The 26,168-nt window shown below is 51.3% G+C and overlaps 1 long non-coding RNA gene across 1 annotated transcript; it reads left to right on the forward strand.

The window, feature by feature from the left end:
* The first annotated feature begins 2,505 nt into the window (after positions 1-2,505).
* On the forward strand, positions 2,506-9,136 carry LOC139075384 (uncharacterized). Its single transcript, XR_011525759.1, has 2 exons — positions 2,506-2,617; positions 8,323-9,136. It is a non-coding gene; the product is annotated as an uncharacterized lncRNA (long non-coding RNA).
* The last annotated feature ends 17,032 nt before the right edge of the window (positions 9,137-26,168 follow it).

The following is a 26,168-nucleotide window of genomic DNA, read 5'->3' on the forward strand; positions in this document are numbered from 1 at the left end:
AATCTCGAGAGCTAGACCGTGAAGAGCCTTGTAAGCCCTGTTAAGGGATCCAAAACTTTATCTAGAGGGCACTTAGGATGTGATTACAGGTAGGAATTACTTTCAGCTCTTTGTAAGAGAGACACAGAATAAGTAAGATAGATATTTTTCTGCCTCGTAAAAGAATCCAGAAGTTGACAGTTCACAGTTAGCTGATGTCCATGATGTTGTTAACATCCATTTTATTTTATCTCTCAGTTCCACCATCCTCAGTACCTGTTTCCATCCTCGACATCTCTTCATGGTTACCACATGGCCACTGCTGCTTCAGCCATCATGTCAACATTCGTCAGGAAGAAAGAGGAACTGGGAAGGAGGTCAAAAGGACCTCCCGGCTAAGTCAATCCCTTAGAAAATATGTTTTCCTGGAAGCCTCACCCACTGACTCCCACCCCTGGACAGTTGGGCAAACCTTAGGACATGTATCTGAAAGGGCTTGGAAATGTAGTTTCTCAGTTGGCCCATTGTCAATACTACCAAAATCAGGGCTCCTTCCCAAAGGGCTCGAGGACAATGGGTATCGGGCAGGCAGGGAGCAGTGCCCCTCAGAGGAGCGGAAGGAGAATTAGAAGCAGGGATGTGGCAAGGTCGTGCTGCCAGCCCTGTGGATCGTAGCCTGGGAAGAGCAAGAGAAACAGGAGATGGGGAGAGTGTAAAAAAGCCAGAGTCAGTTTCGGGGCTGCGGGGATGGAGAGAAGCAGACTTGAAGGAGGTGGAATTGACAGGACTTGGTGATGCCTGGGATGCGAGGGTGGAAGAGAGGGAGCATGAGGTTGTGATATATAATAAGAAATAGATAGTTAATTTCCGTCCCCTCTTCTGGTGCAGAGCTCCTAAAACTCTTGGAATTTTTTAGGTGATAAGAGCAATAAATGTGTCTTTTATTGTGTCCACGAGGTGACTTTCGGACCACACCTAAAGATGGGGAACCAACAATGTGATGAGAGGGTTGGAACTTTCAGGCCCACCCCCTGACCTACGGGGAGGGGAGAGGGGCTGGAGGTTGAGTCAGTCACCGATGGCCAGTGCGTCCATCAGTCATGCCGCTGTGATGAAGCCTCCATAGAAACCCAGAAGGGCTGGGTCAGGGAGCTTCTGGGCTGGTGACACGTGGAGGTTCGGGGAGAGTGGAGCACTCAGAGTATGAAGCTCTGCGCCCTTTCCCCACACCTTGCCCTGTGCATCTCTTCCATCTGGCTGTTCCTGACTCATATCCTTTGATAACAAACTAGTAATCTAGTAAGTGAATGTTTTTCTGAGTTCTGTGAGTGGCTCTAACAAATTAATTGAACTCAAAGAGGGGGTTGTTGGAGCCTACGCTCTATAGCCTGTCTGTCAGAAGCCCAGGTGACAACCTGCACTGGCAATTGACATCTGAAGTGTGTGTGTGGGCGGGGCAGTCTTGTGGGACTGAGCCATAATGTGGGATCTGATGCTGTCTCCAGGTAGTGTCAGAACTGAGCTGAATGATAGGACACACAGGTGGTGTGGAGAATTGCTTGGTGGTGTGAAAAAACCCCACACATGGGAATTGGTGACTGGAATGAGAGGGAGTCATTGGGAACACAGGCATGGAGCACCCCAGGGGAGGAAGTCCTGGGGAGTGGGAGGAGCACGCCCTCCAGCAGGGCCTGGTTGAGGCCGCGGGACCCTGAGCACTGAGAAGGTGACTGTGCTCTCTCAAAGGTCTCCCCTAAGAGGAAGTCCGACAGCATTCGGCTTTTTCCTACAACTACGTACATACTTTTCCAAAAGCCAGCTTAACTGAGCTGTAACTTACATACAATTTAAGCATGTAGTGCAATGAATTTTGTCAAATGGCAACACTTTTTGTGTAACCACTAGCCCAGTAAAGACGTAGAATATTTCCATCATTACAGAAAGTTTCCTCACGCCCCTCCCACTCAGGCCCCACACCCCTCACCCCAGGCAACCACTGTTCTGGTTTCTGTCACTATAAACTAGTTTGTCTGCTTTACAACGTCATATAAATGGAGTCATTCAGAAAATACTCTTTCATGTCCAGCTTCCTTTGCTCTGCACCATGATTCTTAGAGTCATTGTGGTGTTGTGCATATCAGTAGTGAGTTTATTTATTTATTTATTATTTATTTGTTTTTTGAGGAAGATTAGCCCTGAGCTGACATCTGCTGCTAGTCCTCCTCTTTTTTGCTGAGGAAGACTGGCGCTGAGCTAACATCCATGCCCATCTTCCTCTACTTTACATGTGGGACGCCTGCCACAGCATGGCTTGACAAGCGGTGCGTAGGTCTGCACCTGGGATCTGAACCGGTGAACCCCAGGCGATCCAAGCAGAACGTGCGCATTTAACCGCTGTGCCAATGGGCTGGACCCAGCAGTGAGTTAATTTTTACTGCCAGGTAGTATTCCCTTGTATGAATATACCACACTTTGTTTATCCATTCAAGTGTTGATAGATGCTTAGGTTGTCTTCAGTTTTTGGCTATTATGAAAAGACTCTTATGAACATTTCTGTACAAGCCTTTTTGAAAATATGTATTTCATTTCTCTCAGGTAAACACCTAGAAGTGGAAGGGCTTAATGGCTTGATCATATGGTAAGTATATATTTCAGTTTTTTAAAAAGCTGTCAAATTGTTTTCCAAAGTGGTCGCACCTTCTATTTTCCCATCAGTGGTACCTGAGCGTTTCAGTGGCTCCACATCCTTAACGACACTTGGTCAGATTTTAGCCATTTCAGTGGATGTCAAGTGGGATCTCATTGTGGTTTAGATTTGTATTTCCCGGATGACCAGCATCTCTACATATGCTTGTTGGAGATTCGTATGCCCTCTGTGGAGAGCAAAGTCTTTTGTCATTTAAAATTGGATTATTTATCTTCTCGTTGTTGAGCGGTGGCAGTTCTTTTGTATTCTAGATGCGAGTCCTCTGTCAGATAATTGTTTTGAAAACACCTTCTCCTGGTCTGTCGTTTGCCTTTTAGTTTTCTTAATTGTGTCTTTTAAAGAAGAGAGGATTTAAATTTTGATAAAGTCAATCTATAATTTTATTGCTTATGGCACATAGTTTTTGTCCTATCTAAGAAGGCTTTGCTTATCCTAAGTTTGCAGAGGTTTTCTCCTACAAATGTAGACTTTTTAGCTTTTACAAAATCTATATTTTACGCATGGTGTGAGGTAAGGGACAGGCTCACATTTTTCCTTATAGCTATCTAGCTGTGCTGGCCCTATTGTAAACATCTTGCACACTTAGGTACTTTAAAAAAAATAACAATATACTGAAGTATTTTCCACTTTTCTCATCGTTTTGGCCCCTCTGGTTTGCTGTCCGTGTGCCTCCTCTGCCTGTGGAGTCATGCAGCTTTGAGTTCCCGTTTTCACGTGTTGAATCTGCGTAGCCTCGGGCAGTCAGATGGAGGCATGCATCAGGCCTTGGTGGGCTGGAGCCCGGGAGGAAAAGCTGAGCTTTCGACACAGAAGTGGGGGATACGTGGGAGCTGCTGTAGCCATGCGATGGCAGATTCGTGGGAAAGCCACAGCTAGGTTCTGTCCGGATTCTGCAGCCCCCCCTTTGCCCCTCTTGCCTCTTCTGCCGGCGGGTGGTGGCGATTCCCACTGGGGGCTTTACAACCCCTACTTGGCTTCCACACTTTTAAACTCTCTTCTAACACCCTTTTTGAATGTGCTATCTGTTTTCTCCCGATACACCTAATTATGAAACAGTTTATTAAAAGGTAATGTCCTTTATTATTCTCCCTCTTGTCCTGCACCCAGACACACACCCGAGAGGCGTTTAATCAGCCCGTAACTAGCTAATGCTGAAGGCCTCCATTGCAAAGCCCCAGTGCGAGCGCGCAGACCCAGGCTGGCTGCCGACTACGCTACCTGCTGGTGATTCCTGACTTGTTCACAGAAGGAGGCCCAGTGGTTCCCACGGGGCCCTGACTGCCAGCTCCTCAAGGGCAGGAGTGGTTTCTGTGCTTGCTTACCTGGGCTCTGTGGCACCCATGAGAGGGCCTGGTGCATAGCAAACCAGGCACACTAGGAACCCCGAGGTGGCGTCACGTACCGCCAGCACCCCTCTCTGTACCCTCAGCAGCTTAGGATGGCACCTCCAGCATTTTATGGGTAAAATGCCTGAGTCCAATCTAGTGAGGGCATCCGGCAGTTCCAACACAGGGTAAGACAGGCTGTGTCTTTTTGTTTTTACTTTGCCTACTCTGAACATTTAAAGGAGTTTCTAGCCATTTGCTCAAGGTCACATTGGCCATGAATGAGTAAGCCGGGACTGACTTGGGGGCTCCAGGTGAGGTCGAGGAAAGGTAAAAGGGCAGGGTCGGTAGAGCAAGCGACACGAGGGGGACTGGAATCCACCCGGGTTTGGCTGTAGCGTGGTCACCCTCTTTCTTTGGGCCTGGGCAAGTGCTCCAGCCCCGCTTCAAGTCCCACCTCGGCCTCCTCCTCCATGTGCGGCCTCGGGCCCCTGACATTGGACAGGCCAGGTGATCCCAGCTCAGGTGGGGCTTGGCACGGGAATCAAGGACACTGCCTTCTCCCCATCTGCCCTGAATCGGCTCTCAGGCACTCACTGCCCTCATTCTGCAGCCTCACAAACTGGCTGCCTCAGGGTCAAGCCTCGTGTGCTCTCTGGTTCCGTGTGACCTTCAAGCCAGAGGTCCCTCAGCTGGGTCACGAGCCCACTCCTGAAGCAGTCAGTGTGGCCATCGGGGGTAACACACCAGAGAGCTCAGGCCTGGGCCATGTCCCCCACTTCTGGGGCTGGGGGGCCTGCCCAGTGGACTGCGAGTGGGGGTGCGTGGCTCCCCCTTCCCCATACACACAAGGGAAGCAAAGCTCTTCTGAGAGAAGAGGGGAATGGGCGCCTGCAGGCGGATAACGGAAGGCCCCTGGAGGTTGCTGCAAGCCCAACGCTCTTGGTGTTTTAAGAACGGGGATGGGTGGTAAGAAAGCTCTGGGTTCAGATCCTGGCTCAGCCACTTACTTGCTGTGTGGACTCAGGAAAGTCTGCTTATTTGGGCCTCAATTGTCTCACTTGTAAAGCGGAGAACATATCTCCCCACGCATAGTCTGAGTGCAAATGAGCAATCATGTAAAGGGCCCCACTTGGCACCCAGGCCACGGGCAAACACTAAATGGTAGCAATTATTATTATAATTGTTATCGTTCCCTGGCTCGGGCCTCTGGGAGTCCAAAGATGCTCAGGGACCAGCTGCACATCCTTAAGCTGCATGTGGCTGACATCTGGTCTCAGAGAAGTGAATGCTGAGGGTGTGTCACTGTCACCCAGACCAGGGGGACCCAGATGGAGGCGGGCTCAGGGCACAGGCTGACCCTGACAAGCACCCGCATGGGGTCCGGCAGGGCAGGCCTCTGTCCAGCCTGGTGTCTCATGACTTGTTTAATGAAAGGCTGAAAGCACTGTTAACAATCTCATCTAGGTGCGCACGGAAGGAGGTACAGGGTCTGGGTGGTTAGGGGTGAGGAGGTGCAAGGAAGCCAGAGAATGGAGGAGTCAGGCTGGTGGTCAGTTGAATGATCGTCATTGCCATCTGTGGAGCCCTTCCTGCTGGTCAGGCCTGGCGCTCCATGCTCCACCTCCGTGCCGAGGCTGCTCGCTGCCGTCTAGGATCCATTCTCCCTTCTCTCTCATAGGATCAGAACCCCCGATGCTAAGCTGAGCACTCATTGTCCAGGATAAAGGCAGCACGTCCCACCCCCTCCTCTTGGCTATGGAAGACCACATTCTGGTCAATGGGATGTGAGCCGAAGGGATATGTGCCATTTCAATATCCTGCCCTTTAAAGGAAGGGTCACTGGCTTGTCCTTCTCACTAAACCGAGAGCTCCTTCAGGGTGAGGAGGATGTCTTCATCTCTGCCTCTCTCAGATCAAGCATGGGGCAAGTGTGTTGAATGAATCAATGTTATTGAACCCCTCCCAAGAGTATTTTCATTTCCAAAGGAGATGCCTGAGAAGACGTCAAGGCCCAACAGGAAGTGACCCACGGCACGGTGGGAAGGAGAACATTTTGGGGCAGCGTGTTTGAAGGGCTCCCACAATGGCACCAACTGCATTTCCTTGTGGCTAGGGAGATCAAATTACTAAAAATGTTTTGGTAATAATTATACAGTTAGATGAACATTTCCTGAAAGGTTTTCCACAGAATTTCAGTTCCAGGGAAGATTAATAGGCGCTATGGACAGACACACGTGACTCCTGGACCGAACAGCGTGTGAAGCACGGGTGTAAACAAAGTTGCACAGGTTTCCTTTCTGCGAGGACAGGCGGTGGTGCCAGAGTGGACTGTGGAGCCCGACTGGGAGATGTCTGGTCTGCAGCATTGCCACACGTACTTAACCACAGCACCAGAAGAACATCGGGCCACTGCGGCAATGTATTTTGGGAAAACTGGAATCCAGTTATTTCCTTAGAGTTGTATCTTCAATACCACTTAACAGCTCTCTAGATGTCTCAGAGACATTCAGTAGAGTCCCTTGGAGGGACACAGCAAGGACCCTTATTCTCCCCTCTCCAAAGTGCCTGCCTTCAGTCTTTCCCTTTTCAGGGAATGGTGCCGACAGCCAGCGGGATCCTGGGAGACATGGCTGACTCCTCACTCTCCCTCACCCCCCATCTAATCAGTTATGCCTCCGTCCCCTTGTCTGAGCCATTGCCTTCTTTTGCCTGGATAACACCGATGGCCCCCAGAGTTTTCTCTTGGCCTCCAATCTTGTCTGTACTAACGCATTTCCCACACAGCAGCCAGTCTGACAAAAGTCAGTCAAACCACGTCATCAGCCAACTAGACACTGGTTTCTCGTTGTCCTTGGGACAAAGCCCAAGCCTTTGACCAGGCTCCCCAGGACCCTGTTGGGGTGCAGCCCCATCAACCTCACCAGCCTTATGCAAAACTCTTGCCTTTTCTCTGCGATGCTCCCATCACACTGACCTCTCAGTTCTGGGAATGCACCAGGCCCTTTCTACCCCAGGACCTTTACATGCGCAGTTCCCTCTGCCTGAAAGCCCCTTTCCACTAGCTGTTTGCCTGTCTAATTCCACCTCCCCCCTTAATGCTTTCAGATTTTGTTTAAAGAGAGGCCACTGAGTCCTCAAGTTAAGTTAGGCACACTCCCCTTGCTTTCCCCCATTGCACTGATCCTAAGTTATGGCTATATGTTTATTTCTTCCACATCTGTCCCCTTCAACAGTGTGCAAAGTCCCAGAGGGTGGAGCATGTCTGTTTTCTCCATTGTAGGACCAGCTCCTGGAGCCCTGCCGGCACATGGTAGTCCTTCAATACACATTTACTCAAAGGAAAGAAGGTGATTCTGGAGGCGCATGGCACTGTGGGCATGCCGCGTTCCCTCCCCTTCTCTTTCACGGTGTGCCTGGGCTGCCCCGACGCCTCCTGGTGCCCAAGCGCCTTAGGGATGCCTAGAGTCCAATGTCGGCCAGAGCCCGAGTGGGCCCAATCACCCCACATCCCGCCGTGCTTGCTCCGGGCCGGATCTGCAGTGGGCCGGGCCTGGCAGGCTCTGGAGCTGCGCATGGAGTATAATTCAGAAGAGAGCATACATTGGAAAGAGTATGCAATACCTATAAAATATTTATAAATGCTCAGACCTGTCAGCTTAACAAGATGGAAACCTTACACAGAAAGATACTCGTTTCAGTGCTATTTATAAGGGCAACTAATTGGAAAAAACTAAAATTCTAGCAGTAGAGGAGTGGTTCGAGAGAGCTTGATGCCTCCACTCTACAGAATATTACACAGCATGTAAAATGATGTTCAAGGAGAGTGTGAAATAAGCCAGGGAAATGCTTAAGAAATCATGAGAAGTTAAAAAAAGCAGGAAATCTATCATCTATCTATACACACACCCATATGAAATTAAAAATATATAAATATAAGCATAATATATATAATGTAAATATGATGTACAAACATAAATAAAATATAAGTGAACATATAATTATTATCAAGAACCTAGACACAGGAAAAAATCCTGGAAAAATATGTCAAAATATGAACAGATGTTTGAGTGATAAGCACTATGGGTGTTTTTTTCCTCTTCCTATTTTTCGCATTTTCTCTTTTTATTTAATATCTATTTTCTTGTAACAAGTATATTTAATTTGAAGAAGTCAGGCAAAATGATTCGTGGCCTCCAAATTCATATTTGGTGATACTGTGCTGGTACAAGATTTAGATGCTGGAAAAAAATCAAGTTCAATGGCAAAAAGCGTGTTTTGATGGACTTACTCAAAATCTTTCCCTCACAGGCAAAACCATCACACCTCACTCAACTGGAATGGAGATTAGCTATCTTCCAATTTTTAAAAATGACTCTGCAAAAATAGAAAACTGCCAAGTAAAGGCAAGAAGATTTTAAAGAAAGCATGAAGAGCATGAATCCTAGATTCTAAACTTGATAAGATTTCTTGGAAATGGAAGTGACTTGTTAGAGCACAGACTTCTTACTGGGGCCCCTACCCCAGGACATCTGGAGGTGCTTTCAGGGACTCGGTACATATGAAATTTTATCCGAGTAGTTCGAGGTTGGGTCTGTTTAGGAGGAAGGGGTGTCCAGACAGTTTCCCAGATTCTCACCCGGCCTAGGACTCCCAAAAGTTTAAGAATCACTGTTTTAGACAAATATGGCAACACAGTAGCTGACCTTTTCTCATTTGTTCATTCTAGAAATACTTATTTTGTGCCTGCTGTGTGCCGCTCTGGGCAGGTAGTGTGACCCCTCAGATACTGTCCCTCCTCTCAGGTTGGACCCTCAGCCTTAGTGAGAGCCAGTAACTTTCCCACTGCACCCAGGTTATTTATTCCCTGGACCCTGTCCATGTGCTCAGCCATACCGCCCACACCCGCCTCCAGCCACGCCCGGAACTGTGCTGCCAGCAGCCGAAATGCAGCGAGTCCACTCGCAGGTGCGTGTGCTGTACTTACAAATACACAACAGAATTTGAAGGCTTAGTACAAATAAGAGAATATAAAATATCTCATTAGTTCTTTTTATATTGATTACATGTTGAAATGATTTATTTTTGATATATTGGGATGAATAAAATATGTTATCAAGATTAATTTGGTTTCTTTTTACTCTTTAAACACTAGAAAATTTAGAATTTCATATGAGGCTCGCATTCTAGGCACTGGGGGTACAGTGGTGAGGAGAACAGACATAGGGAGTGGCAGTTCTTACGTTAGAGCACAGCTCTACAAAAAAATCTCTCAAATGGCTAAATGGAGATAAAAGTGGAAAAGTGCATTTAGCACAGAGGAGGTGAGTTGCAGGTGGGCGAGAGATCAGCATTTCTTATTTTCTTTCGGCCAACTTTAAATGTGATCTGAAGGTGCCATCCTGATGGCTTAGCAGGAAACTCAGCTTTGCTCATTGGTGGGGCTTCCCGACCCCCGCGTTATCCCAGGGAGAGATCTTGGTTCTGCCCTCACCCTGGTTCACACCACTTGCCAAGGAGATGCGTGTTGCTCCAGCCAGCGTGTTCTCCTGAAATTCACATGGGGAGGGCGTCTTCACAGAGACTGGAAAGCACAGCGTGTTAGGGTCACACTGCACAGCCACCTGCGGGTCCCCCCAGCCCCCAGGGTACTAACACTGGAGGTGGGGGCGTAGATCCCCCACTGTCCCTGGACCCAGTGGCATCTCTTTCCTCACTCTCTGACTCCTCTCGCCTTTCAGCTCCCCTTTATACGTCACCCCCAACACACATCCACACCTTCCCAGCCCTGACCATCATCTCTTCAGCCAGCTTAGGCCAGAGGTCTGCGACCCAGAACATCACGGCTGACTCTAGCCTAATGGTATGTTTTATTTGGCAAACACAACGTTCAGTTTTTAATTTGACTTGGATGCCAACATTTCAAAGTCACGAGCTTTCACACGAAAATCCACATTTCCAACTTCTCTTGAAACGTTTAGCGGGTCTGGCAACCCTGGCCCCGTGTTCTTATAGCCACCGATGGCCAGAGGGAGTAGCCGACTCCATTTCATTCCTCTGAGCGGCTGCACAGGTTTCTACTGTTTGTGTGACTTTTGTATCTTTTTGGATTGGAAATAAACTAACCTGTGGGTTATTTCAAGAAGCAGGGCCAGGCCTAGGGTGAGGCGAGCGAGGTGCCTCGGTGCAAAAGTCAAGGGGGTGCTCGTTGTTGCACAGCCTTGAGAGGAGCACCTTTGACACTGTGCACGCTGGGCGCCTCACTCGCTACACCCAAGTCCTGATCCTACTCAGGGTTTCTTCTTCCAAGACGCCCCTCTGTCTTCCGGCAGCTACTTCTGTCTTTGTGCCGCTGAGGTACAATCGAAAAGAGACCTTGCCGTGCGTCCTTGGTAAACCTGAGGAGAGCATCTGCAGGGGAGAGCTGAGTCAGCAATGAAATAGCGAGTGGGAAATGCAGGAGTTGAAATTGTGAGGGTAGGAACCCTCAAGATATTCAGTTGTGGAGGGAAAAGAGCAATGGGGAAGGAGCTGGATGTGGGCCGAAGAAAGGTCTTTTGTTTTATTTTAATGTAAGAGGCAAGCAACTGGAATGGGTTTGTAGTGGGAGGGAAGGCATTGATGGGGAAGGAGAGGCTGCGCATTCCAGTGGGTGGGTGGGGGTGAGGTAAGCGCTGTTCATCGGTGCAGACGGCGGGCCAGGCGCGGTGCTGGGGCTGCATGCCCACCCGCCTCCAGTCTCCCCGGCAGCCCTGGGCGGAGAGGGTCCTGTCATCCTTATCCTGCGGACAAGGCAGCCAAACTCAGGAAAGCGAAGTCACTTGCCCGTGACACATGGTGAAATCTTCCTTCGAAAGACTGCCTTTGAGGGTTGGTGAAAGTGAGTCCTCTGGCTCACACACATGGATACAGCATTGCTCATGGCAACAAGCCCAAATGGGGCTGATCGCAGTGAAGAGCGCAGCACTGTCAGGTCAGGGAGTCTGGGCCGCTGCGGTCTCAGGTTTCTCCTGACTCCCTTTCAAGAGATGCCCGTGGGCGACGGCAGGGGTGGATTTCTGCCTCTCCAGCATGGGGTCCTGCCAGGTGGTGGGGAGCCCGCAGTGGATGCCTTTCAGGCCTCTTGTTCTCCGCACTACACTCAACCCCATTCCCCAGGAACTCTGACACAAATACTTGGTGTAGTTATAAAAATTTGATTACAGGAATAATTTGTTCCCCTACCGGCGGGACTACATTGCTACATGCTCTGTAGGTCATATAGTAATGACGTGACGTCGCTTGTGAGCAGTCACATTGCAGTGATGTCACCATGCCCATTCTGGGGACATGTGCTGTCCTCTGCATTGCCACAAAGCCCAGGAGGAGCTGATCACAGGCGGCCACGCGTGGCCCGTTTCGTGGCAGAGCTGGGGTTGAACTCAGGTGTGTCTGATCTCAAAGCCGGAAGAGAAGGGATGAAGATTCAGCTGTGGATGGGGGCAGCCCAGCTGTCCTGCTGAGAAGGGAGCCGGAAAGGAAAGGATAGGTGTGCCCCTGGGGACAATTCTGTGGGGCTAACGTGTGGGCATGTGGACAGAAAGGGCAGAAAGTTGAACGTGGTCTTTTTTGCTTTTCAGCTTTACAGAGGTATAACTGAAAAATGAAAATTGTGTATATTTAAGGCGTGTGACTTGGTACCTTGAGGTATGTGTTCATTGTGAGATGATCACCACAGTCAACTCATTACCATGCGTAAGAATGTTTGCTGAGAGCAGGAGGGGCCGTGAGGCAGGGATTTGCAGGAAGAGCTGACTGTTGGGACGGCTTCCCCGGGCTGGGGGCGAGGGAGCTCACCAGGGGGCCCAGCAGTATTTCTTCTACAGCACCATCAAGATCTGGGTTGAGTTTGGAGACCATGGAGTTGAAGTGACTCCAGTATGTCTGGTGTGGTCTTCTCCAGCATCTCTCTGCAGGCTGGGAGCTGGAACCAGGAGGGTCAATGATTGCATTTATCGAGGGTTGGGGTTTTGCTAGGTGGGAGCAGTATTAGAACAAGGGAACCAAGGGAACTGGCAAAGGGTTGGTTCAAGTGATCAACAGTGGGGTTTAAGGTGGTGTGTTAATCAGGTTTCTTTCCATTCTAAGTGATGAAACCCCAACTTTAGCCAGCTTAAGTAGATTGGTTTACATATCCAGCAAGTCCAGGGAAGTGATGGTTTCAGGCATGGCTGGACTCAGGTGTTTAAACAATGTCACCAAGACACTGTATTTATCTCTGGGCTCTGCTTTCTTATGTCGGCTTCACTTTCAGGCAGTTTCTCCCGTTGCAGTGTCCGTCCTTGCCCCCTGCGGCTCCAGCTCGACAACTAACTAGTTTAGCAACTGTAGCTGAAAGGGAGCTTCACTCTCCCAAGAGTTCCAGCAAATGTCATACAAGATCTACTCATACTGAATCAACTCAGGTCTTGTGCCCGGTCCTGAACCAATTCCCATATCCAGGAGAATGGGATTCTCTGACGGCCAGGTCTGGGTCACGTGCTCACCTCTGGAGTTAGTCCCACTTGAAACACAGATAGGTGCAGGTGTCCTCTACATGTGGGTAGGAGAAGAAGAGAGGGCCCGAGGGAGAAGGTATGGAACAAGAGTGGTGGGAGTGAGAGAGCAGGCAGAGGCGGAGGCTGTGGTCGGAGAGTTAGCGTAGATGAGAAGCTGGCATTGAACCAGGGTGACCCTCGGGACAGACATCGGGACGAACGTGAAGACAGAGTTTAAGGACATGGATTTGTCAGGGTCGTCGGCTGCCAGCAGCAAAAGCTTCCCCTGTCCTCAGCAGAAACAGTGCTGAGAGAAGGACTTGGGGCACTCCCGGAAGCGACAGGAGGCTGGAGAGGTAGGATGGGACCGTGAGTGGGAGCCACGAATGTCCCAGGATTGAGAGGCAGGAACCTGCAGCAGAAACGAAGGCCCCAGCTCCACTGCTGCTGCAGTGGGTCCGACCTCCAGCCGTCCTCGTGTGCTCAAGTCATGAGCCCAAGATTCAAAATCGCAGATGAACGCATCCTACCATCTGGGCCCGAGTCATGCGTCTGCCCACCGGCTGCACTGGCCCCTGGGCAGAGGGAGACAGCCCGCACCTCCACCCAGGAAACACCCAAAAGAGAGCAGTGGGCAGAGGGGAAAGAGTGGATCGACTGCTGGAAAGCCAAACAGGTGACAAACGTCCATTGTGGGTGGGAGTGACAGCTGGGCTGAAGTGGCGCAGCTGCTCCATCTCCAGGCAAGATTTCTCATAACAACCAGTAGGGCTGGGAGTTACTGCTCACAGAGAGGGAAACTGAGGCTCCGATGGGTGAAGTCACTTTCCCAGGTTGTCAGGTGGCAGAACTGGTATTCCAAACCCAGGCCTACTGGTGTGCCAAGCCCTGGCTGTCTTTCTCCTCCCAGGTGGTGATTGGGTACCCCAGGACCCTGTAAGGTGCAGACTGGTCCCTAATCACCACACTCAGACACCGCAGCCCTTCAGATGCCCTGGAAATGGTTTCCGCTGCGCCCAGAACTGGCCTCCGCACTTCCTTTCTTGACTCTTATCCGTCCCCGGAACCAAGCCCAGGTCACCATCTCGACAGCAGTCCTGGAGAGGGGAGGGCAAATGTCACCCCCACCCTTCTCCCCAGCCATGGTGTTGGGCTGTTTGTTTTGTCACATGTTATTTTGATGTCCCATAAAAGCAATACACATGCCAAGGCATGCTGAGTCCACCCTGGGAGACGGGTCTGCGTCCCATGGGTGCGGGCAGGGCGTTAATGACCCAGGCGCCAGGGCCAGGCCCAATGCCGGCTTCAAGGCTCCTTACACAAGACCCTTTTCCACCCCACCCCTGGGGCAGGGTCTGGGGGCTGTCCTGTGGCCGGGCTGGACAAACACATCCTGACAGGCCAGAACCACTTCCTGCTCTCTGTCCCACATTCGGGGGAGCTGGCCTCCCGTTCTGTGTACGCCCCAAGAAGACAAAACTTCCTGTTTGTGAAGCGAAAAGGCCCTCCAAGCAGCTCCGCGGCCCTGGGACATCAAAGTGTTCTTACAAAACATCATCCTAATGGCTTAAGTATCAATGAATCAGGGACATATGGATCTCATTTGCCATAAAGGGCACGCGGGTTTAAAAATCCTGAGGAAAAATGCCAGGCAAAATATGTTTCAGGTTTTATTGAACCAAAAAACTCTAAGAAGATAGATTTTCGACGGTCACCAAACCCAGAAGACAGGTCTGGCTGCCCTGGCTGACTGTATGGAGAGCTCAGTCCCCTTAAGCCACAGTAGCTTAAGCCATAGCCCTTGATAGCAGAGACAAATTAAGTTAGATTTCGATGTAATTGAGATACGAGAGGTTTTTACAGGACCTTTTCCTTCTTAGGAACATTTTAAATGTGTCTGCGAAGAGCCCAGCTACTTTGCTGGGATAAGAGTCGGTTTGAAATTTCCATGTGGTCTGGGGGAATCAGTGGTGTTTGTATGTCCTAATTCTCTGGGGGAACATCCAGGAAAGGAGACTTCGAGGATGCTCCCCAGAAAAACCCCCTTTTTTCCCCCCTGCTTTGAAAACATATCCAACGGGAGAGAAGATGAAGGCAAGAGAAAGGGAGGCGAGAAAAGGAGAAAGGAAGGAAAAGAAAGAGGGAAGAAAGGGAAGGAATGAAGGGAATGACAGAAACAGGGAAGAGAAAAGAATGTTTTAACGTTTTCCTAGAACCGAAGTTTCCACATTGGGAAAAATGGTGTCACACTAAAATGTATTAGCAATTGAGCTGTTTTATGTTCTGCATTCAATTTTTCTAGTCATATATTTCTCCCCAGCTTGAAACCTTGCTTTGTGAAAAGTGTCATAAAGAAATGCTTTACCGTTAACGCACTCTGACTGGATCATATTTCAGGTCGTTCCTCTCCAAGACATTATCCCAAGGAGAATCCGTGTACTGTGGAGTCATCTGTCTGAGCTGCTTACAGGGACAGATGAGAGGATTGGAATGGGGCCCGGGGTTCGTAATGAAACCTTAGCCCAGACAAGGGCTGAAGAGGAGGCTGTGGTTTGGGGGGTCTTGAGGAATTCACGTGGCCGCGCTTTGGATGGGTTCGGAACAGCTCAGCGCTGAGAGACGAACATTCCTGTCTTCTGGCTTCTTTACCCTCCTTCAACCTTTGGTAGGTGAACCCGCTCTGGCCGCTGATGCCTCGCACATGAGAACACCAGATTTCCATTTGACTTTATTTTTAGGTTTTTGATTGTGTGTGCGTGTGTGTGTGTGTTCTTGTCACTTTCAAGTGGAATATGGTGTGTTATAAATAAAGCCCCACTTTCTCCCATCCTGATCGCACACCATATGAGCATGTGGGGAGGTGGAGGTGGGGGAGTGAGGGGGGGCTGCATATCCAGCACTGGTCCGCATGCATCTGTGATTTCCCTTTGAAAATCCTGAGGCCTGGCCCACACTGACATGAAATTATTATGTACTTTTGTTGTACAACAAATTATCATCCTATACTGTTGCAACAGACGTTTCTACAGAGAATGCAGGTTGTAGTAATTTTGTCATATGGAGTAATATGTCACATAGACCATTCTGGATTTAGACCAATATATACAGTTTCTGGCCTAAGCAGTAACACATGTTTGGAGGAGAGACCGTTTCATTTTACTGGAATGGACAGTAAGTAGAAACACATTCCAGATTCTTTTTTTTTTTTTTACCCCTGCCCTGAAATTTGGCAGCCAGAGTCCGCTTTGCACTTGATCTCAGGTTTTCAGCTGCTTACGCGCCACGGTGCACGGACGGCTGCGATGCCCGTGCGTCTGGTGCCTAATGAAATCTAAAATCCCGGCCTGCGGGTTTCCCAGAACCCCTCCAAAAGCTGTTTGAAACCATGCAAATGGTCCTCAAAATTTGCCCAACACCATGCTAGCTGAAGTTCAGGACTTTGCAGAAGTTAATGTTATGCTTTCGAAGCCTGGCCTTGCAGCAAACTTTTTGTTTTTTTGGATGTCATGTGAGTAGCCTGGGGGGGGGGGGGGTGGTGAGGAGTGTCTTCCAGACCCTGGAGGTTCCAACCCAGAGATACTCAGGTTCCGTTTGTCTGGGCCCCCAGGGCACGCGGCCCTGCCTCGCCACTTTGTCGGGGTGGGGAATGCGGAGGAGGGCCGTGAAGTTGCTAGCAGATGGCCTTTGCTGCAGCTGACCCCGGGGTCTGGAGAAGTGGGGACAGAGATGGAGTAAAAGGGGCTTCACGTCAACTCACACCTATTTGCTTATCTCCTTCTTGCTTTGTGCAAACTTTGCCTCACTCAAATGCTCACAATAATACCATTTATGCTGAGGAAACTGCTCTCCAGCCCCACGGTGTTTCCCCAGGATTCGGTGGTCAGGTGGTCTGACTGGAAGCTGGGCTTGCTCCTCTCCAGCAGCACTGTGCCTGGTGTCCAGCGTGCAGTAGGTCCTCCGTGAGGCTCTATTTCCCATGTGCTGAGTTTGCATAGGCCTCGCAGGATTTGAAGTTCTTGAGGCGCAGGGACCCTGAATCTCCCGTATTTATCTTATTCCCCGTTTTGTATTAGTGGAGCGAAGCCTTTAGAACAGCCATTCTCAATGGGGGACGATTGTGCCCCCAGGGGACATTTGGCAATATCTGGAGACATTCTGGTTGGCACGACAGAGCAGAAGGGTGTTACTGGTATCCAGCAGGTAGAGCCCAGGGGTGCTGCTAATACAGGACAGCCCCCTCACAAAGGAACATCCGGCCCCAAGTGTCACTAGCACTGACCGTGAGGAGCCCTCCTGTAGAAGAAAAGCAGACAGGCCGGGGCCTCATGCTAGCAAAAACATCCTAAATGACTTGTTTTAAACACTTTTTTGAAAGAACCCTCAATACCAAACAAAGTATACTGAAGAAGGCTAAAACCACAGCCCACCAAACTCAGTCCATAACTGAAACAAATTGAGGATCAGAAAGGGCACAAGGGACAGAGAGAGAACTAAGCTGAAACAGGAGCTTCCTGGGGGCAGGGATCATCTTAGAGTAATTCTGTATCCCATGTGCACAGCACAGATCTGAGCATTCAGTCAGTGTCTAATAAGTGCTTGCTGAGTATCTGATTGAATACATACGGCCTTTTGTTGTATGTCACACTAGACGGTACTGGCCGCTGAGCTGCTGTACCACGTGCTGTGCCCTATTCAGTTCTGCCACAGTCTCCGCTACTAGCTGCTGGTGGGGACCTCACTATGGCCCAAGGAAGCGCATCCTGTTTTTGGATGACTGTAAACATTAGACAGTGATCTGTAGCCTCTCTCCTTGGGAAGGGCCGATTGCTGCTGTTAAATGGTCACGGGACAGGGGATGACACGGCCAGGATGGGGTTTGCCAGGGCCCAGTGTCTTGTGGTCACCTCTCACCCCCCCGAGCCCTTCCCCAGGCCCGTCAGAGAAGAGCTATGCCCCCCTCACTCCAAGAAATAGGGGGCCTGCCTGGGAGGCCGCTTGCTGTCTCGGTGTCTGTGTCCATGATGCTCTTCCATCTGGAATGCTTTTTCCCTCTGCTAGATGTCTCCTTCCTTCCCACTGAATCAGCTCACCTGCCTCTGAAATCAGCATTTCTGGAGGTCAGAAGCTCAGTGGGACAGGTGACATGGTGGGCTTCGAAGCCGGATGGCTTCAGGGGCTCGTCTCAACTCTGTCACTGTGTGGCTGCTGGGCCACTGGGCCTCAGGCTTCTCATCTCTAAAATGGGCATATGATGCTCACCTCGCAGATCTCATCCAGGGAAAGTGATTATAATACGAAGAAGAGTTATTTCTTATCGAGCGCTGGGCACACAGTGGGCACAGCGAGTTGGTTTGCACACATTCTTTTTAATCTTTCCATGAACATGGTAAGTTTTATTAGTTCCATTTTACCAGCAAGGAAACTGAGGCCCAGAGAGACGTGACTTGCTGGAGGTGTCAGAGTGAGGAAGCAGGAGAGAGGAATCCATGCCCGGGACTAACTGGTTTCAGATCTCAGCCCTTTCACGATTCCGCACCAATGCCCAGTGTATGCGAATCAGTTACTTTCCCTCTCCCGCTTCCAGTTCAGCACTTAAAAACGGTCTTGGCCTTGCTCTCCGATTATTTCCTTGACTTGGTCTCAGTGCCTCCAATAGCCTATGAGCTCTGAGAGGCCATGACCTCTCCTTTCCTGTGATCAACACTCTCCGTCCCCCTCCCCCATTCGGGCATAAGGTAGGTGCTCAGATGACATTTGCTGACTTGAAAAAATACGGAAGGGCTGCCGGCATTTTGCCGCTCCTTCCGCCCCTTCACATAGACACCCACACAGTCACACACGAGATCACACACACAAACTCACACAGACTGCACCCGTACTCATGCATATTCACCATCCCTACAGTCACACAGGCACACACGCAGACACACACACACACTGACACACGGACTCATGCTGCCACACAGCTGTACAAGCTCACACATACACTCACGCACACTTACATACACACCCTGCCCCTGGGTACCGTGTCCTTGGTGAGTGGGGGTCCCAGGTGGGGTCTGACTGCTGGCTTTCATCACGTTACAAGCCTGCCTGGGGAGCGAGGCCCCATTTAGAGACGCAATATTAAATGGGTATGCTTTCCGCCGAAATTGTTTTTAAGCATGTACATTTCAAATCCATTTAATTTCCAGCCATCAGTTGAAATCAAGCCGTTCTGTACATGTCACATACATTTTCGTTCTGGGAAGCCTGTTTCTGGAGCCGTGGCACGCCACATGTGTGTGCCAGGGGGCAGGGTGAGGGGCCTGGGGCCGCGAATGGCTTTTCCATGTGGGTAATTGCGGTCGTCAGGAAAGCATCGCACGGCGGTTTACGCTTTCTCAGTTTACCAGAGCCCCAGCATCTGTTCTGAGGCGGAGTTGCTGAGTTTGGGGCAGCCTGTGGCCCACCCCATCGGTGCCAGGAAGGCACCCTCCCTGACGAGCTCTGAATCCGTAGAAAAGAAAAGAGGAAGGGGGGGGGAAAGGAGAAGAAAAAGAGATGTTGACACATGCTCTGAAGAGGCTGAGGAATTCTGTTTACTCCTCAGTGATATTTCTGCCTTTTGTTGTGGCAGAGACCTGCTTTTTACTGCATTGTTGAAACGTCTTCAAAGTCTGGAAATCTGAGGGGCATTCCAATAAAAACCTTTGCTGGGCTGCAGCAGAGAGCACCCCAAATTCAAATCAGGTCCCGGCCCCTGGCAGCAGGCGCGAGAACTGGGCAGCACGAGCCGAGAGGGGGCAGAGGAGGCCACGCGCCCCTGTCCTGGCGATGGGAGAGGGGCACAGAGCGCTAAAGGGGAAGGGCCAGCCAGCCGAAGGGTCCCTGGGAACACTGTGGGGCCAAACAGAACCTGGTTCCAACCCTGCCTCCACCCCAATTCAGTGTGTTACCTTGGACCTGCCACTTTGCCTCTCTAAGCCTCAGTTTTTTCATCTGTAAAATGGGGAGGGGGGAAAGGGTAAATACCATCTACAAGGCTGGTGTAAAGATTCCAGACAGAGTGTGTACAGTGTTTGGCATGTGGTGGAGCGTTAACAGATTTTAATTCCCCATCTTCTTGCTAATATGGAAAAATTCACTGCTGTGCCTTAGGGCCCACTCTCTCCATTCCAAGCATTGGGTGCCCCAACATTTCTAGGAATAGGTAGCACTGGGCATCCTGTGCTCCCTCCACCTCCCAAGATGAAGCAGGACAAGTCCGCGGGTCCCTTGAGACAGGGGGCCAGCTGCGTGCCCAGCCGCGTGGGTTAGTAGGTGCCTACCACAGGCTGACGACCGTATGACCCACTCCAATGGCAATCAAGGACGGAAAGGACCAGTCCCCAGGAGGAAGAGACCCCCAAGAAGTGAAGCACTCGCCCTGTCCCAGCACGTCTCTGTCGTCTGCAGGCATTGCCCATCCCGGTCCTTGATCAGAGGTGGGGATTGCTCACATGCAGGTCCCTCCAGTCCATGCAAGCTGAGCCAAGGCAGCCTCCATGTCCACAGTCCAACCCCGGGCATCATTCAGTGTGAGCTCTTCATTATGATGTTCCATATTTACTAGCCCATTCATTCACTCATTAGTTCAGCAGGCGCTGAGCACCCACCCTGTGCCAGGCTTCGGACAGGGAGCTCAATAAGACCCAGCCTGGGAGAGAGACGGGCACGCAAACCCAAAGCACTGGAGGAGTCCGAGAGGGACCTGACGCACTCAGGCAGGGACTGAACAGGGTGGGAGTGCACAGTCTTCTCAGAGTAGAAGACCCCTGAACGGACTCACTTTTGTCCAAGTCTCAAGACGATACAATTACCTGGACCTGATGATCGGAAACTCCCCTTAAAACAGTTGTCAGGTGCTGGTTCATCAGACGATGTCTCTAGGACCAGGAGGGCCGCAGTGAATGAGGGCGGGGGATGGACGTCTGGTGTGAGCATTCAGTTCAGGGTGGGGAGTGGGGCTGAGGGTTTTCTAAGGAGACATTGCGACCTTGGAACTCCAACTGACCTGGATGCCCAGGGCCTGCTCCATGTGCTGGGCAATGGGGAGCTAGGTGGGAACCAGGCAAAGCTTCGTACCATTGCTAAAGGGGAGAACGATGAACATGGTCAAAGGAGAGGAACAGGGTGATGGGGGTGGGGCGGGGGGTGGGGGGCACAGAGCACAGCCAACTGGCCCAGTTGGAAGAGGCACATGGTCGAGAAAGCTTTTCTGGAGGAAATGACTTTTAAGGTGGAACCGGAAGGTGGAGCAGACGTTAGTGAGGCAGAGAGCAGCAGAATGCTCGGGGAAGATGTGAAAAGACAGAGGAGGCCGGGAGCAGGGCGGAGCTGAAACGATTTCAGTATGGTGGGAGCACGCGGGAAGTGGAGGGCCTGGAAAGACAAGCAGAGGCCAGGTTGTGGGGCTGTGGTCCCTGGGGCAAGGGGACACCAAGCTGGTGTTCACTGAGCCGGCTTGGTTTTCTGAGTTCACTCTCTGCTGGATCATTCATGTCCATTCTCTGCTCTATCCATGGTGAGCCTGCTAATTGCAAATGCGACCCCCTCTTTCTCCTGCTCAGATGCTCTGCAGATGGCCATGGCCCTCAGGGTAAACCCTAGACTCCTTACCATGGCAGTCCAGGATCCCCCGGAACTGAAGAGGTGGGCGGGGTAGTCAAGACACTGAGCTTTAAAGCAGCTGGACGCCGGTTCCCAGTCCCAGGCGCCCTACCATTAGATGACCTGGGAGAAACCGCTTTACCTTCCTGAGCCTCAGCTTCCTTGTCTGTAAAATGGGCACAGAAAATGAGGTGATGCCTGGATCTCCCAGGAAACTTCCAATAAGTAACAGCTCTGTGGGCCCTGAAAACATGTCCATCTCTTACCCACTTGTATCCTTTACAGCTAGTACTGTAGAGACTGGAAAGCTGGTTGCTATTTCCGGCTTCTCTCTTCTGCTTATACAGTGCCCTCTGCCTGGAACCCCCTCCCTGTGACTGACTGCCCCACAGCCTACTCACCCTGCAAGACTCAGCTCTGGGGTCACTTCCTCTGAGAAGCCCTCTCTGATTTTCCTCCCATTAGTTGCTTCCTCCTCTGTGCTCCCCCAAATCATCATAAATAGCACCCCTGCAGTTTCAGAAGCATGTCTCCCGTCCACACCCCAAACACCATGTAGATCAGAATCAGGTCCTCTTACCTCTTGAGCCTCAGGGGTCTGGCACTGAGTTGGAGACCCACTGATGTGACAGGTGAGGAAGCCAAGGCTCCCTCCGCACATTTAGTCTGACTCGGTTTCCATTGGCATTTGCCTTTCCTGGGGCAGGGGTGGGGATGGGGCAATCCTGCCCCAAGGGTTTCTCCAGTGGCTGGGCTCCAGCCCAGGTGCCCCAGCAGGAGGGCGGACACAAAGACACAGTGTGCATGCGCAGCCGGAACCGGCTAGGCTGTCCCCGTGGAGCCTCAGTGCAAGTTAGTCACTCTCCTTTCTCGCCACTCGAACGATGATATGCGCCATCGTGTTTGCTTCGAGCTCCAGCCTTCCATTACCTCACGCCCAGGCAACACCTCCAGTCATTGGCCCAACTCAGGTTCAGGGCGTCAGCTGCCCCGCCCACCAATGCCCCGGCTAGGGGCCATAGAACGCCAAGAGCCAACCCCAGCTGGGCTTCTGCCCCAAGGCTGCAGGGGAGCTGCTCCAGGCTTCTTGGGGCTAGGCATAGGGGTGGGTGTGTGGGGGGTGGGTGTTTAGGACCCAGCTGGAAAAGATCTCAGTTGACGTTTCATGTTCATAAAAATATCTAACATTTCCTCAGTGCCTACTGTGTGCCATGTTCTGGGCTGAATGCTTTACACACTTAAATCTCATTGAACTTTACAACTTTAAGAAGTAGAGTCAGTTTACTAGCCACACCCGCATTTTAGAGACCAGAGAACTGAGGTAGAGAGAGGTTAAGTAACTTGCCCAAGGTCACACAGCCAGCAGCGTTGGAATGTGGACTGGGAAGTTGGACAATAGAACATGTGCTCTTGTAAGTGGCTTAATGCGCCCCATTTTATAGATGGGGAAGCTGAGGCCAGAGGGAGAAGGGGTTGTCCCACGCAGCAGGACGTCAGAGAAGTGTATCTCCTGATGTGAAAGGTCTGGCTGTTTTTCTGCTTCGCCTGGCCGCTGCTGAAGGCACACCCTGCCTCAATTGGTGTGACGCTGGGTCGCTCAGACCTGAGTTCAGTCCCAGCTGAGTGACCTGGGCCAAGTGGCTTTGCCTCTTGGAGCCTCAGTTTCCTCATATGTGAAATGGCACCACCATTCGTCCCTCGTGCAGTTGTGCTTGGGATTCCAAGTGAAAAGGGGCCGGGCACGGTGACCGGCTGGGGGTGGGCGAGAAGCAATGCAGGGGAGCCGTTGATGGTACTACCATCACTCCACCAACTTCCATAGAGGAGCTGAGGCCCTGGCCGTGAGAACAGCAAAGCGACAGAGACTGAGATCCAGGAATGCAGAGTAAGAGATGAACTAACTAGCTAACTAGGGGAGGAGAAGAGGGCCATCGCGTGGCCCAGAGGAGACAGCTGTGCTGGTTAGTCGGCAGTGTGGTGGAGTGCTTACGAGGCGACCTTCGGAATCCGAATACCTAGGCTCAAATCTCGGCTCCACCACTTACTAGTTCTCGGACTTTGGGCAAATTACTAACTTCTCTCAGTCTCTGTGGCCTCATCTGCAAACTGGGACAATGGGACGAATGACAGCGACTACCCCACAGGGTCTTGGTTGTGAGGGTTCCCTGAGCTAAAGCAGTCAGCACCCTGCCTGGCACAGAGCGTGGCTGTTACTGAATCAGCCCATGACTGCACAGCACTGGGCTTGAGCCAGCGGCCATCCTGGGGATCAAGTGAGACTCGGCCTGAGCTTCCGATGCCTCTCCTGCATGGCACTTGGCCACGAGGATGGTCACAGTCCTCCATTCTTCTAAGTCACATTAAATCTGGCTTCATGCCCACCTGGCTGGCAGGCTATTCAGTCTCAGATCCTTAGGGGTGCCGAGTGCGGAGGGCTTCCTTTCCCCAAACTTGTACAAGAATTCTGGGAACCTTATGCAGCCCAAAAATTGGGGCCAGCCATCTGGTCTTACTCATTTGTCCAAGGTCCCAAAGTCTGTTGGAGGGCAACGGCTTCTCCGCTCGTGATGTCCACTCACTCCGTTGGTGCCCTTCTGGGCCATGGAGACCTCACTGGGCTTCTGAGGCCAAAGCAGGGAAGGCCAGCTTCATGGCCGTCTGACCTGGGCAGTCGCACAGGGCCTCACGCGCAGAAGGGCCCCATGCTTGGATTTCAAGCTCTCTGTCACCATCTTGCAATTCTGGATAATTTTTGAATGGGAGATCTGCATTTTCGTTCTGCGCTGGGCCTGCGTATTATGTAGCTGCTCCCGCCTCAAGGATCCAGCCATGTATCATCCTTCTTGGAGCCTTCCCTCCGCCAGGACCCTTCACGGGGGCGGGAGGACCTTAGCTGCTGCGTGTGGAGCCCACCACCCTCCACCACATGCCCGTCCTTGGAAATCCCACCCCTCTTTCATCCCTTGGAATCAGCCCCTTTCAGACAAGCCATTTCTTTGTGTCTCTGAACCTAAGATTTTGAAAATGGCAAAGCCCCTGACCTCTCTCGTGGGCCAGGGAAACCTCATCCTCCAGGGCACAAAGCCCTCCTTTCCTTCTTGGAAGGAAAAGGAGGAAAATCCTCTTACTCTTTTGAGGCCATCCTCCTTGAACCCCTCACAGAGCTCATCCCACATCAGGGAGTGCTCCCCTGAGTGCTGGGTATGTGGTAACTCCCTCCTGTATCCACAGCCTGAGATCGGCTGGCACTATTGCGCCCATTTTACAGATGAATAAACTAAGGCCCAGAGGGGTTCAGAGACTTGCTAAAGGTCACACAGCCTCCCACTTTCCCACTTTCCCACTCTTCTCCAAAGTTTCCGTAGACGTAGCAGAGAGGGGAGGAAATGGGAGCACGAGTGGGCACAGTTATTCTCGATGTAATTTTCAATCCTCTAAATGAAAAGCCTTGGCTCAGTTTATAACCCAGAGAAATCTAGACTATTTCCTATTACACACCTAGTGTGTGACGGACACAGTCTTGAGAGTTAAGACGCGTCTCTCATTTGTTCCTGACGACAGCTGTGTGAGGTATTGTGTTAATGCTCCCTTTTACCAGATGAGAAAACCAGGGTTTGAAGAAGCTAAGAGCCAGGCTCAAGGTCACACAGAGCTAGAGAATGAGAAGCGGGGCGGAGAGCGTGAGTGGCGGCCCAGGGAGGAAGCCTCAGCCTCCACTCGGTCGCTAGCTGGAAACTGCGCAGGGCTGCTCCGTCCTGCTGCATCGCGCTCTGCGCTCGGAAAGGTCCACGTGGCAGACCAAGAGGTGTTCAGAGGATGGTTTCAATTTTCGAGCCGTGGTCTGACCACTCATGTTTTTGAAAATTAAAAATTAAATCTTGGCTCTGGACCGAGAGCAAGGAAGTGGTTTCCTGCTCTTGGAGCCCTGCCCGCTCACCCTCCTGAATCGGGACTTCTATGGTGTGAGAGAAACAACAATTTCGGCTGCCAAAGGGTGGATCCTCTGCCCCGCAGCCCTGGAACCCAGGGGTTATTGCTGTGGGCGAGAGCTGGGCGGCTTCGCCCTGGTGCTGAGGAGTTTGAAAGGCCTTGATGTTCCGGGGTCTTCCAGAAACTCCAGCAGCAGGATGGAGCTGTGTGCTGTGGGCTTTCCAGTGGATGGTGAGGCCAGGACGTTGAGGACAGTGCTCACTCAGATGAGCGTCTGCAGCAGGGGCTGGGCCACCACTGGGATGTGGGGATTGCTAGAGACTCTCTTCCGAAGGACCCGCCGAGTCTCTCGCACTCCCTTCCTCTCCCTGAATGGTAACCTATAGCCAGGTCCACCTCTGAATAGCCCTCGGGTCTGTTTGTTTGCCCCGTCTTGGTCTCCCTGCCCCTAGTCTTGGCCCCTCCGCAATGGTCACTGTGCCCACAGGAGGACCAGACCACACTTCTGGATGCACAACCTTGAGGGGTCCCCACTGCATAAACCTGACACATCTGAGGATTTGCTGTGGCCTGGCTGTCTCCAGCCTCATCTTCTGCCACCTTTCCCACTCCAGCCGTGCCCAACCATGGAAGTTCCCCAAACACGCCACCATCTCTCCCACCTCTCAGCCTTTGCCTCCTCCACCCCCTGCCTGGGACCCCTTCCCCCTTCTGCCCGGCAAGCTCACAGCCGCCTGTCCCACCTCGGCTGCAGTCCCCCTGGATGTCTCCCTTAAGCTGGGAGAGCTTGGAGCGCGTCTCCCCCACGGGGCTGGAACTCCCCGGGTGCAGGACCTGGTACTCCCAGCTTCCATGTCCCAGGTTCCTGGATCCCCATGTTCGTCGGATTAAAATAAAATGAAAATAAATTTTTATGCACCTCCCAGGACTCCAGTCCAACGTGTGTGGAGTTTAAGGTGCCAGAAATAGAAAATGAAGAAGAAAAAATTCTCTCATCAGAGATCAGAACCTGATAGATAATTTTTTGTTCAATTAAATATTTCTTGAGCACATACTCTGTGGTCCAGGCTCAGTATGTGG

Source organism: Equus przewalskii, chromosome 13 (genome assembly GCF_037783145.1).
Source record: "Equus przewalskii isolate Varuska chromosome 13, EquPr2, whole genome shotgun sequence".
In the NCBI taxonomy this organism is placed as follows: Eukaryota; Metazoa; Chordata; class Mammalia; order Perissodactyla; family Equidae; genus Equus; species Equus przewalskii.